This window comes from Aquarana catesbeiana, linkage group LG07 (assembly GCF_042186555.1).
Source record: "Aquarana catesbeiana isolate 2022-GZ linkage group LG07, ASM4218655v1, whole genome shotgun sequence".
In the NCBI taxonomy this organism is placed as follows: domain Eukaryota; kingdom Metazoa; phylum Chordata; class Amphibia; order Anura; family Ranidae; genus Aquarana; species Aquarana catesbeiana.
In genome coordinates this window covers 77349169-77363483 of record NC_133330.1, presented here as the reverse complement: position 1 = coordinate 77363483, position 14315 = coordinate 77349169, and the positions used below count along the sequence as shown (strand labels likewise).

Sequence of the window (14315 nt, the reverse complement as noted above, 5' to 3'; positions counted from 1 at the left end):
GGGAGATTAGAGAACTGTATGTATGGCTAAAGACCTGGTGTAAGAAGGAGGGATGTGGGTTTCTAGAGCACTTTTCACTGGAGTACAACGTGTATGCTAAAGATGGTTTGCACCTAAATGGGAGAGGGGCTGCTGTGCTGGGGGAGAGGTTTATGGGAAGGCTGGAGGATTATTTAACCACTTCCCGCCCGGCCTATAGCAGATTGACGGCCGGGCGGTGGATCAGTTATCCTGACTGAGTGTCATATGACGTCCAGCAGGATAACATGCCGCCGCGCGCCCGTGGGGGTGCGCATTGGTCTGACACACCGCTCCACCGATCTTGGTAAAGAGCCTGCGGCGGAGGCTCTTTACCACGCGATCAGCCGTGTCCAATCACGGCTGATCACGATGTCAATAGGAAGAGCCATTGATCGGCTTTTCCTCACTCGCGTCTGACAGACGCGAGTAGAGGAAAACTGATCAGCGGCTCTCCTGACAGGGGGGGTCTGCGCTGATTGTTTATCAGCGCAGCCCCCCCTCGGATGCCCGCACTACACCACCAGGGAAGCCGCCAGGACCACCAGGGAGCCGGGCAACATGTGGATGGCTAGGTATGTACCCTGTGGCCATCCACATGTGTCCAATGTGCCCAATATGTGCCAATCAGTGCCCACAAATGGGCACTGACTGGCACCATTTTAAATCAGTGATGCCCAGCAATGCCACCCATCAATGTCATCAGTGCCACCAATCAGTGTCAACAGTGCCACCCATCAGTGTCCATCTGTGCCACCTATCAGTGCCCATCCATGCCCACCAGTGCCCACCTATCAGTGCCCATCAGTGCCCATCTGTGCCACCTATCAGTGCCACCTATAAGTACCCATCAGTGCCACCCATAAGTGCCCATCAGTGCCACCCATAAGTGCCCATCAGTGCTGCCTATGAGTGCCCATCAGTGCCGCCTATGAGTGCCCATCAGTGCCGAATACCAGTGCCACCTATCAGTGCCCATCAGTGCCACCTATCAGTGTCCATCAGTGCCGCCTATCAGTGCCCATCATCAGTGCCTGTCAGTGCCACCTCATCAGTGCCACCTCATTGGTGCCACCTCATCAATGCCCATCAGTGCCACCTTATCAGTGCCTGTCAGTGCAGCCATATCAGTGCCCGTCATTGAAGAATAAAACGTACTTATTTACAAAAATTTTTAACAGAAACAAAGAAAAACTTGTTTTAGGACTTTTTTATTTGTTGCGCAAAAAATAAAAAACGCAAGTGATCAAATACCACTAAAAGAAAGCTCTATTTATGGGAACAAAATGATAAAAAATTTATTTGGGTACAGTGTTGTATGACTGCACAATTGTCATTCAAATTGAGACAGAGCTGAAAGCTGAAAATTGGCTTGGGCAGGAAGGTGCCTAAGTACCTGGTATTGAAGTGGTTAAACTAGGATTGAGGGGGGAGGGAGAATTAGATTATAATGGGTCAGACAGGTCAGACAGGGGTCAGTCCCTATTGGTGGGTGGAATGGGGTTAGATGGGGGAGGGGTATGACAGGTGATAAGAAGGTTCCCATGTTACAAACAACTATTGGAATATTGGTTGAACTAGATGGACTTGTGTCTTTTTTCAACCAGACTAACTATGTAACTATTAGGTTGATTTTGGAATGAATAATGGGATTGCTATCAATATTAGGGCTTTTTACCTAGATTAGACCTTTGAAAAAAGAAGTGTAGTCAGAACCACATAATGAACATATGACTTTCAGTGCAGACTCTCCAATCATTGATGTTTATCTTTGGTATGCTATAGAGCCCTTCACTTTATCAAACTAGGTAAGCAAACATTTGTTTATTCACACATCACAAAATAAAGGATAACTATGATTCCCAACCCAAATACCATGCTTGCTTTTCAAAATGAAAACATGTAACAGTCCAAAGCTTGTGGATTACAGCAAGCTGATCTCACAAAATCACAGAAATTACTTTCTCTTGGAAACAGCAAAGTCTTATTTATTATTATTTTAAATCGGCTAGGTATCTTTCAAAGCTAGTTACCTTGCAAGGTAAATGCTGTTTTCAATCATAAAAATGTAATAAATGTAAACTTTGCCAGGATTTGACTTGAAATGAACTTATAACATAAATATATATATTACATCAAAATACACTGCTTTTTTGCTCTTCAATACAATTTTTATAGTAATAGAAAATCAGATGACCCTGCCAATGGCATTCTTGCTAATGTCTGGATGTGCCTGCCTGCAGCGAGTTTATATGTTCTCTCTCTCTCTCTGTTTGCATGGGTATCCTTACATAGTCAAAAATCCTACTGGTAAACGGTTGACTGGCATCTGACCTAATTGTACCTTGTGAGAATTTCCTGTTCTGCCATAGCTGCTGAGAAAGCAGAAGGGTTGAGAATAGAGTTAGCAATTTGCCCTGTTAACAATTGGTCTTTAATGTGGGCAGTAGCGTGGAAAGGAACTAAGAATTAACGTTTATGGGATCAGTGGGCACTGGGCATACCTTGTATATTTCTATAGGATACATCCACCTATTGGGACAAAATATACCTAGAATGATATTTGATTCAGTTCTTAATTTAAAAACTAAAATCAGACATGACTTCTAGTAACTGCAACCTGTGACCCATTTCAACATCTTTAAATATTACTAGCAATCCTTGTACATAACTGAGTTGGGTTGTACTAATCTGCCCTAAGTCCGTTAACAGATGTATTTAAAGTATTTTAAACCCAGTGACAAAAATCTCACTTACATTTTTTACATGTTAATGTCATTTCCAAAGTGATTTTGAATCTTGTTAAATTGATCACTTCAATTAAAAAATTGTGATTCTGGAATAAAGGTCCTTGTTTAGGCACTTCCTCTTATAGGATGGCAATGCTCCATCCCTATCTCCCAATAACTCTTCTGCATTGTTATTTGATCTTTTGCGCTTCCAGTGGAAGATATAGGTGTCTGTGCTGATAAACATTGCGTAGGCACGTCACTATAAGTAAACCAACCAAAGCTTAGTATAGATTAGCAGAAATGCGAATGTGGCTAGATGGTTACGTTGGATACGGCACCTCATCCCAAAGTAATTAAATGACTAATGAGTAGAGGGACAGGGGATTATAACGGTGCTATAGTACTAAATGTGAAAATGAGAAGGAGATATAAAATTACAAAACTTTATTTCACAATATTAAATACATAGAAAGAGCAATAAAATGGTTAACAACCAAAAGGCATGTATATTGCGTGTGACCCAAATACGGTAAGGTGGGCCGGATGGAGACGGCCATCAAAGTAGGGGCTCGGTTTCCTACATGTTTCGCCAAGGCATTGGGTTCCTCAGGGAACAAGAGCTCTATTTCAATATAAAAAAAGATCTATACATTGGGATACAAAAAAACATCATGTAATCAAGCAGAAACGCTAGAAAATGCACTGTTCTAAACATTACTGAATGTTGGAATATTAGGGCTGGACAATCTCACACAGGGAGGTAACCCTCATAAAACCCCGGGATCCCAAACATACCTGAGCGACCGACACCCAGGGGAGGCACGGCAAAAGACCCTCAAATAGGGGAAGGGCAGGCTGCACCGTATTTGTGCTTGCAGGGGGCACACAGAAAACCTGGCAATGAAATATATTGGAGGTTAGAGATAAATGATGGGTAAGTAGGTATTGGGTGTGTGTTAAACATTTAATTAGAGGAACACGAAGGGTGATGCATTATACATCAATTAAATAGGGCAAAAAAGCCTCTAGAGAACTCACACTGTTTATTAAAAGCAAGTTGATTGGTAGAGGGGAAAAGCCTGTGGATGGATTCAAGGACAGACAGGAGCAATTGGCAAAAGTATTAAATAATGACCTATGTGGGAGAGCATAAGTGAATTAACATTGCAGATATATTTAGCAATCATCTTATAGAGGGGTAGAGGAGATCACAGAAAATAGCTTACCTAATGAGCTATGTTGTAGGGCATGTGACTAACACCGGACACCAGTGTTAACATAATATGTATGAACATGAAGGGTTGAAAAATGGCAGGGAATTAGTGAGTCCTGAAAAAGGATAAATAGAAAAGGGCTAGATTAAAAGTGAAGGAACAGTTTGTTTGGGAATGAAAGATGAGGTAGATGGCAAAAAACAGCTTACCTAGTAAGCCATTAACTAAGCATGTGACTGTTCGGAAATCAGTGTTCACAAGGCTGCCAAAAGGGTCACAGATTGAGCAATAACAGAGAGTTAGTGAATCCTGGGAAAAGATGGATGGGAGCTGAGTTAAATATAAAAGGGCAGTTCGCTTGGCTCATGGTGTACCCATTGCTGAGGAAGCCGTGCTGATCTCTTCCCCCTATCTGTGTGATGACATCCGACCAGATATTTTACCTAGACCTGTCGGTCATCAAGCCTTTTTGACCTGTATGGCATACGCCATTTCAGGCCACAACTTCTGGTAAGCCTCCTTGGTTTCTGGTGATGGTCCTGGCACCGATTTCAATCTTCTGTGCACTTCCGGTCTCTCTACGGTTCATCCACCCACCAGGTTGCCAGTCCGGAACCATCCCCCTGCATGCTCAGGAGATACCTGTTTATCATCATTTTTTTCACTATTATCACAGACTTTTTGCTTGTGTTTGTTCACTTATTTTGGACTTTGCATTCAACATTGGTTTGTGTTTTTTTACACTTGGTCCAATACATGTATTTGATTGTTACTATTTCATTCACTATTACATACATTCACGCAGTATTTTTCTGGTTCATACCGAAATATCTGCTTTGAAGTCACTGTATCTTTAAAATTTTTATTTGAATTATTATTTATTCATTACTCTTTCACGTAATTCATAGCGCCACACTTTTGAATTTTTTTACTGTTAGTTTGATCCTAAGTCTACGGGCGTGTTGGCTGCTGTTTGTCATTTTTAGCGCAGCGCTGTACTTAACCTCTATATATCCACACGCAATATACATGCCTTTTGGTTGTTAACCATTTTATTGTTCTTTCTATGTATTTAATATTGTGAAATAAAGTTTTGTAATTTTATATCTCCTTCTCATTTTCACATTTACTACTATAGCACCGTTATAATCCCCTGTCCCTCTACTCATTAGTTATAGATTAGCAGAATTTTGTTCAATATTTTTCATTGTAAGAATGTTGTAATAATGCTCAGTCATTTTTCTAATTAATAGCAAAAAGAAAATTTGAAGGAGCAAGATGGAAAGTTTTTAGCAAATGTTCTCCAAGAGTGTATATGGTTTTCATTTGGTAAAGTCCATTCATTCCAAAATCAAATTAAGTGAATTCAATGAGTTAAAAGAAAATTAAATATTGAACTATTTTGAAAGGACAAAACAAATGTTTAGAGAATTTTCGTTCAAATTTTTATTCAAAATCCTACTTTAATCAATGAGAGTGCATATAGATGCATGTACACAGAAAGTGGCTGAAAAAGAAGGATGAAAATCCCTTTAATCTGAGATTAAAGGGAAAGGATGAAAAGAAGGGGTAAACTGCTTTTTCTTTCTTTTTTTTTTTTTTAAATAACAAAATCTAAATATTTTATATTAAACTGTGCTATAGACAAACTAATTAGTATTCAGTTAGGGTTAAGATATAATTTAATTAGCAATCCAGATGCTTACAAGTTCCAAAGTCAAGAACCAACAAGCAAAACACCTAAAGAGGAACTATGCTCAAATGTTAACGTATAGAAGTATTTACAATCTCACCAAGATGTATAAATTGAGTAATTAAAAGGGTAAAATAGCTACCTTCCTGGACAAAATACTGCTGCAAATTCTCTTCAGTGTTCCTTCTATGTGTGAAAACTTAGATACTTGGACTTGTGATCTCTGTTGAGGGTAAGGAGTTCACACCTGGCCTTCTCCTTCAGCAGAGATTGGGATAAAGGTTTTACATGAATAAACAAAAAGGTGCTCATTGCAGGCACTCCTGTAAATAGTTTGTTCCAACCCTCTGATATATTTGAAGGAGAGCTTGCTCTGTTAAAAAATAACTGACTCACTGTCTCGATCACCAGATGAAAATAAGAGAAAGAAAGTCTAAAAAAGGAAACAGCCATCACATCTAAGATCTCTTAAGCTGCAATATAATAAATGTTTGCTTTTGGGTTTAATACCGCTTTAAGTGGTTTATTTGTTCTTCTTATTGTCTATGTTATGCTCTGTGGACCAATATTGCTTGAAGAACAATTTGTACTTACAGACATCAACAATGAAACTTCTGTCTAGTAAAATACCACCACTTTTCTGCTATGCATAAACTATTTTGACTTAAAAGGGCACTTTTATTGCTATACTTGTCTCCAGCTCCAGTCAAGCATGTTTTTAACTATCAAAAGCAATAATACTCAGATTCAGACCTAAAATTGACAATATCCCAACTCTAATAACAATGCCACCTGGCCAGTGATCAATAATTAAGATGATTATCATCACGGCTATTAAAAAATCTTATCAGATGAATTAGGAACAGGCAAATAAGTTTGATGGTCATAGCCACCGTTTTGTTTTTTGTTTTAATTTTTCCAGTGCTTGTTTTCAAGATGGAATGGATTTGCTATAACCAACAGTTCCACATTACATCCAGTTCTGGAAGTTTTCAGAACTAGAATGTCTACCAAAGCTATATACATGGCATATACTTTGGATCTGGGATCCTTATGGAAAAGTGTCTGGTGGAAAATATATTTTTGTTGTTCCTGGCAACCAGTTTTTCATATTGTTATGTATTGTTAAATAGTAAACACACTAGAGCACTTAAATGGTTACTATGGCTTATATGGAATTCAGAGACTTCCCTTCCCTACAACATATACTTTAATTGAAAATTACTGCACTGTTATATTATCTCATCCTATATATAATGTGTTGGTATGGTAAATGGATTAAAAACAAAAAGACTTCTAACTGCCCTAATTCTAATTGACTAGTTGGGGTAGATTTACTTAAAGAGCAGTGAAGAGAAGGGCAGAAAAAAAAGAAAAACAAAACAAAAAACCGCAGGAGAAAAAGAAAATGTCACCTGCAGAACTACTATATGTGACTTAAGCTAAGTCTGTTCCTTACCAAAGTGGGAGCATGGAAGATAATTGGCAGTCAAAAACTGCACCCTTGCCCAAGACTATATTGGCAGTATACTGAATACTGGACCTCTTTCTGTTGCTAATGTGAATATGCCACATAGAAGAAGCTCTATATTTAGTAGGGAAAGGAAGTCCTAAAAGTAACATATCACAGCAAAACCCTGTAAGGAGGTGTATGACAGCCTCAGCCTGGGCTCCAACCAGGCCATACCCCCAATGCATTGCACCCCGCCCCCCAGAGCCTAATCATAGGGCGTTCCCATGATTAAGCTCTGGGGCAGAGTGAAATGCATTGGGGTGCGTGGCCTTGTTGGAGCCCAAGCTGAGGCTGTCATACAGCTCATTACAGGGTTTTGCTGTGATGTGCGACTTTTAGGACTTCCTTTCCCTACTAGATGTTTTGAGCTGGGATGAGCTCTGTTCTTTTCGGCACTCCTAGTGGTTTGTCATGCAAGAGGACCTGGTGGAGCCTTGAGTGGTACCTGTCATTTTTGTTGTAGATCATAGAAGCTCTATATTATCACATACACAGAGCAAGCACGTGTCTAATTTTAGCCCATAATTATATTGCATTATAGGAATAACAAGTAAGAGAGATTCAGTATAAAAACAATGTTTAACTAGAAAAGTGAAATATCTCAATTATTTCAACACAAAAAGGGCCTCTTCATATAGAAGAGCCAGAACATTGTAACTATACATACAGTAAATGCGCATATTGTCTTCCTAGTATGGTATTTCCTGAAATTTGAAATTAGGAGGCTCAGGTACAGCTAAAATCTTCAGTACACACTAGGAAAATATATGGTGTCAGAGCTATCTGTGCAGCTTCTTGGGTAGTAAGTCAGAGCTCTCACATGTGGAGGTGGTTCCATATGTTAATGGAATATCTGTATATCCAACTGATGGGGCATAAGTCCCCATGAAAAGTTAGCAGAGCAGATATCTAAAAGTCAACCAGCCTTGCTTATCCTAAGAGCTTTATTCCTAATTCCTATTAATTGTGAATGCATTCCAGAAAATGAAAACTTTCACTACCCATGCAGTAGTGTAGTTACCATAAAGTACACACTCTAAAAGAAATCTTTCAAAACTACATATAAACACAGGATCAATTGAGAACTAATGCATACAAGGTAATGACCCCCATGGGGGGCACTACAGCAATGGCTACCACTTGCATGTTACTCAAGAGGTGTGTGTGGAGGAACCGTGATCCTGTCTCAGTGGTCTGGCTGGCAATCCAAAGCTGACTTGGAGCCACTGCAAGAGGTCTATTCAAAAAAGCTTCAGCTTGTTGAGGAAGTCTTAATAGTCCCTGAACATTACCATTTGTTGGTAAAATCAGACCTGTAGGTGAAATGAGACACCCCAATTATATGGGATGTCCTTATCCCTTAGAGCTTTCAAAAGAGGTTTAACTGCTCTCCGCATTGCCAGTCTGTGTAGACAATTCTGGTATTAGGAAAATGTGTGCTCATTCAAAATCAATAGACCGCTGTAGCCACCATCATGATTTCTTGTTTGATGCCAAACTGAAAAATAAAATAATCTCCTGCGCTCCCTCAAAAAAACCTATGTGTGTATGAAGCAGTTGCCATGAGCTGCCTAAGCATCAAAAGTTTAGCACTGAGTAAAATGGCAGTGCTAAAAATAATTATTAAATTATATATACTATAAATACTGTGAAAATATACAAATATTCTGTGAATACTAATGTGCAAAAATTACACGTGGTCAACTCATGTATGATGAAAAACCACATACATCATCATAAATGCTCCCTCATAATGTATAAACACACATAAATGATCAATCCAAGAACATATAGTGCTGCATAATAGAAGTCCACATCCATCAGTGCTGCTTGCGCAAAAGAAGTCCAAAAAAAAAACCCTCAAAAATTCTGTGCAAACTCTACCGCAAAAAACAAAGTTTGTGCCACACCTCTCATCCATGCGGCTTGTGTGCTCCTTTGGTGACCACAGTATCTGCCCGCACTCAGCAGATATTTTTGACCTCTTACATAAAAATGCAAGTCAAATAGCGCTCTGTATCACTCCCTAGTTTTATACTCCAGATACCACAACTGGTCTCTACAAATTCTCTATCCTAGGTCCCTTTAGGTTACTTAAATGTTAACATCAACATAATGCAAGAAGAGAAATGCCAATAATAGAGGGAACAAAGAGTGCCTCCATAATACTGGAGCACCTGAAGACATCCATTTTTAAAACATGCTGGGAGGTTGAATTCTGGTTGACACAACTTCCATTCTTTGGAGCGCACGCCAGCACCGAGTGTGATACTAGTGTAGTGGCACTTCCTGATTGTATTACAGGAAATTTCTAAAATTTCACGTGGGTGCATTGGCTTTTTTGGATTATAACTTGTATTAAAACTTTCAATAAAACTATATTATGCTATAGAGCAGAGGTGCTCAACTTGTGGCCCACAACCTCAAACCAGAGAAGTGAATGCTCATGCTCTGAGATAGTGGGTCAGCACGCCCAGATCACAATCAATGAGTTGCCGACCCAGCAGCGGAGGAAACAGGTGGCCACAGAGGAAGCAGAACCCTCCTAAGCCGATGCTTCTTCTGTAGCATTGACTCCTGTCCCAGGTGGAGTGATACCAAGTCCACTTAGCCTGGAAAGCATTGTCAACAGAAGCTGCAAGAGGAAAAGGTCAATTTATTAAACATCACATACATTGCATTTTTGCAATTGGCATATTAGCACTTATAAAAAAGAGTTATTGTCACGGAACCCAGTCGCACTCTGAATGTGTATTTGAACAAACACACAAATATATACACCAGGCACCAGGGGGGCATCTCACCCTCATCTCACCCTCACCATATTACTCTAGCAATACAAATTGTAACCAGAAACAGAATTAACATAGCTAATTAACTAGTCCCTTAAAGCAACTGAGGTGACTCCATGCCCACCTGGCCATTGTTGTGATTAATCAGAATTTCACTACAGGTCAGACTTGTTGTAACCGAGCTTCACACAGTAGATTATACATTATCATAAGGATAAACACAGAACACCTTTACACAATAGCAGGAGCTTCCAGTAGCAGACGGACCATCTCCTGCATTGTACAGAGGCCGATGTGATTATCTCTTTCAATTAACATGTATAGTTCAGAATCAAACAAACCAGGAATAGTCTTTGTATATTTCCTGGGAGATAATAGAAGTCTATGACTCAGTGCAGTTGACCCACAGGAAAGCTGCAGGTGCACTGTGCTGCACCCACATTGCAGGTAAACTGTAGTGCATCAGTGTGAAAGCAACTTTATAAGGGCCTCAGGACAGTAAGGGTTTATTTACATTTGCAGTGTGTGTGTGGGAGGGGTGTAAAACCCCATAGTTCATTGAGGCCTGTGACCTGGTTATCAAATCACTTAAGTGACCCTCGCTCTTCAAAAGGTTGAGCACCCCTGTTATAAAGTTGTAATGTATATGCAGTTTATACATTTATTTATGAGAGGGCATTCATGATAATGTGTGTGTTTTTTCCCAATACATGGGTTGAGCAAATTTTTTTGCGCCTTAGTATTCATGGATTATTTGTTTATTTTCACAGTACTTTTAGTAATTTAGATTTGATAATTATTTATTAGTGCTGCCATTTCACTCTGTTTTCACTATTTTGATGCCAAGCTAATGGACACAGCAAATTAAATCTTGTTGAATGATGCATTTGAAGTTTGGAATTTATAGTCCTCAGAGTCCTATGTGCTCTCTTCAGAAGGTGATCAGCAGTAGGTAATCTAATAGCACATTAAATATGCCATGGATAGTGGGAACTAGGTCCTGGTGTCTTCCAGTAGTCCCCTAACATGGATGTTGTTCTGTCAGTTTCTGTTCTCTTGTGGGCAGAGAACAAAAGTAAGCCTGCCTAGTATAGTCTTTAGGGTGAGCCATCACTATTTTCTTATCTGGAAGTGTAGGGCTAGGGGCTCTAGGGCTACCTTTATCTGCAGATTTGTCGAATGCCTCCAGAGCTGTGTCCAGGTACCCCATGCTGGCTGTTACATGCATCTGCTAGGGTTGCTGCAAAAAGCCCTTGATAACCAATCATTGTGTTCCTGTGTTCCCCCTGAGGATTGCAGGGGGTTCTCCTTTCTTTCCCTGCCAGTTTGGGGATTTTCTGCTGGCATGCTGGAGATTTGTGAGAGCTAAATATTATCCATGGGCTTTAAATCCTGTAAGAATGCATCTTCAATCTGCAATGTACAAACCACCCCAATTGATTTAGGCTATTCAACAAATTTAATGTTTTTGTAGCTCAGTAAATAAGGTGAAGTTAAGTTTATTGTGTGTGCCCCAATCCAATCACATGCAAGGGAAGTGATTGAAATAAAAGTTAAATGAAGAAAAAAATATTGACGTGAAAACAACCGAAGTTCATTCACTGAAGTAAACATTTACTTTACAAAGTGAACATGTTTAATCACCTTAGTGAATCAACCCCTTCATGTCTCTGAAGCTGCTATAAACTGCACTGAGCAATACTGACAGATTTTAGAGCTCATATTGATCTATGTACTACTTCATAACGTTTTTAGTAGCACAAGTTATTTACTTTTTTCAGATAAAAATTAAATTCACTTTTAGTTTCCCTGGATGTGTCAGGTAGCATCACCCATAGCCTTGCAAAAGGGCAAAGATTTCACTCACTACCCATCTATCCACAGGTAAGTATTCAACATCTTCATTCACAGGGGGTGCTGGTACAAATTCTTTATACTACCAATAAGGTTGCTTCAGGTGTAAAATCTACTGTTCACAACAATTACTTAACAATCACTACTAAAATACCCATAGATTATCGCTGGTGCTATCCGTGGGCATCTAAAAAATTGAGGAGAGCAGGAAAAGCAGCCAAATATTGAGAAAAAAAAAAAATTGACACAAATAATTTCATTGACCTTATAATGACCCTAATGTATACAAATCCCTTATGGCAATGAAGAATTACTGGGGGAGTAATAAAATACATTTAAGAAAAAAAAGCAGGCAATAGGGAATAATTACCCTCCTTCCCCATTAAGATTTTTTTTCTAACTTGTCCATTCAGGGACACAGGAAGTCAGATACTACTATAATACTGCCGCTTATCTACCCAACATGCTTTAGTTTTTTGCTAGTGTCCTAAGATGATGGGTGCCTTTTGTTAAGCTCTGTTGGGAAAAGTTTGTCTATTTTTCACTAGCTTTTATCTTTGATTCTGTTTAATTTTTATCATCAGTTAACATCCCTTGCTACATTGCTGCTTGAGTTGGTCTCTACATGGCAGCTATCCAGGTCGGCCTTTCCTTGGACAAGTTTTGGAATGCCCTACCTGGACCACGCAGGACTGGATGTTAATGGAATAGCTTGAAAGTGACCTTTGGGCACTGGGTTCCATATGATATGCTTTCTAGAATCCAATCTGATAACAAGTTAGCTGCTGGGTGCTTTCCAGGTTCAGAGCTGCTGGCATTACCTCTGCACTAGAGTGGTCTCTAATGGTGAGAAACAGTGCTGGCGGTATACTCTTTGATCAGATGGCTTCTCAAGCTCAACTTGATCACACAATGATCCACATAAGAAAACAATGTAAAAATGATCAGTGCGATTATTGCTTATTATTTAAACTAATAAAAGCAAGGTATAAATTTATCACACCAAACAGTCAATGTGGCATCTGATGTCAGCCTAGAAGCTCTGCTCAGTGTTCTTCACCCAAATGGGAGAATCATCAGGGACCCTGAAAAAAAGTATCAGTGGCCCCTGAAAAAAAGTTGCCAGAATAGTTCTATTCATTAATCTGTGAATCAGCCAAGAAATAGAGACCTAACCACAGAAGGACAAGACTCACAAAGTCTTTAAAGCGGAGTTCCACGCAGAAATGGAAATTCCACTGTCCGGATTCCTCCCCCCCTCCGGTGTCACATTTGGCACCTTTCAAGGGGGAGGGGGGAGCAGATACCTGTCTAATACAGGTATTTGCTCCCACTTTCGGAGAAATATCGCCACAGTATACGCGGCGATCTATGCCATGTCCGGTCCCTCCTTCGCCCCCCCAATGTCTTCTGGTAGACACACAGGTCTCAGAAAACAGCAGGGACCACTCAGAATGCGCAGCACGACTCGCGCATGTGCAGTAGGGAACCAGGCTTCACTTTCTGATTCCCTTACTTAAGATGCCGGCGCCTCCACCTGGAGCCGAGGGACGGTCGGCTTCGGGTGAGGACATTGCGGGCTCCCTGGCCAGGCAAGTGTCCTTATTTTAAAAGTCAGCAGCTACAGTATTTGTAGCTGCTGCCTTTAAAATGTTTTCCCTGTTTCTGCCAGAGGATTCCTTCACATGAGACTAGCTTGTTCATTTCATTGACAGCCCAGGGTGACACCTTTACCTGCAATGTAGGGTCTGAGGCACACTTTGGTATATGAACTTATTCTCTATGTCCAGAAGCTATCAGAAGGGATGAACTGGCAGGATCCACCCAACCTCCCATTCATAAAATATGGATGAAAACTTTTCAGTTACTTCCCATAGCCCACGTGATGATTCCTTGTTCAGCACCCCTAATAAGGCTTCTTTTTCACTCATTTAGCTTTGATCCTACCCCTATCACTAGTGCACCACAAAACACTACTTGAACCTATGACAGACAGTATGAACAATATCCCCCTACCACAGGAAGTGCCTGGAACGCAACAATTAAACAACCTCATCAACCTAGTAACAAGAGGACTCCCTCAATAGCTAGGAATGTATCAAAAAGTCATACACCAATGGGTTTGCAACAAAAGCATCTTTATTTTCAAATGGTAAAATCACTAAACCCTTGACTGTACATCTCTATGGTCGTATCAATGTTCGAAATGCGTTGTTTCTATAACTGACTGCTTTTTCATATCTGTTATACCTTAAAAAATTCAGATAAAAATTGTTGTGGAAAAAGGACAATCACATAAAATAAAACATAAGCATAGCATTCGGCGAATTTCTGGGCATCAGCAATTTAATTCTGATTTTTTTTATAGGATCCCTAAATAAAACTAGCACATTTACATGCTAGGCCTGCTGTTTTAATGCTAATTGAAGTATCTGTGAAGTATCTGTGAAGCAAAAATCACTTTACTGCCACTTGATTAATAACCATAATTATTGCTAC

General features: G+C 39.9%; 1 protein-coding gene across 4 annotated transcripts in view; it reads right to left on the bottom strand.

Annotated features, from left to right (window-relative positions):
- Window positions 1–14315, bottom strand: part of SLC6A1 (solute carrier family 6 member 1) — a 275099-nt gene that overhangs the window by 168023 nt on the left and 92761 nt on the right. The window contains exon 2 of one of the 4 annotated variants that reach the window (XM_073592350.1): window positions 3546–3644. The exons of the other annotated variants lie outside the window; for them this stretch is intronic. The gene's annotated coding sequence lies outside the window, so the exon portion shown is untranslated. The remainder of the gene's footprint in view (window positions 1–3545; window positions 3645–14315) is intronic. 4 annotated transcript variants of the gene reach the window in all.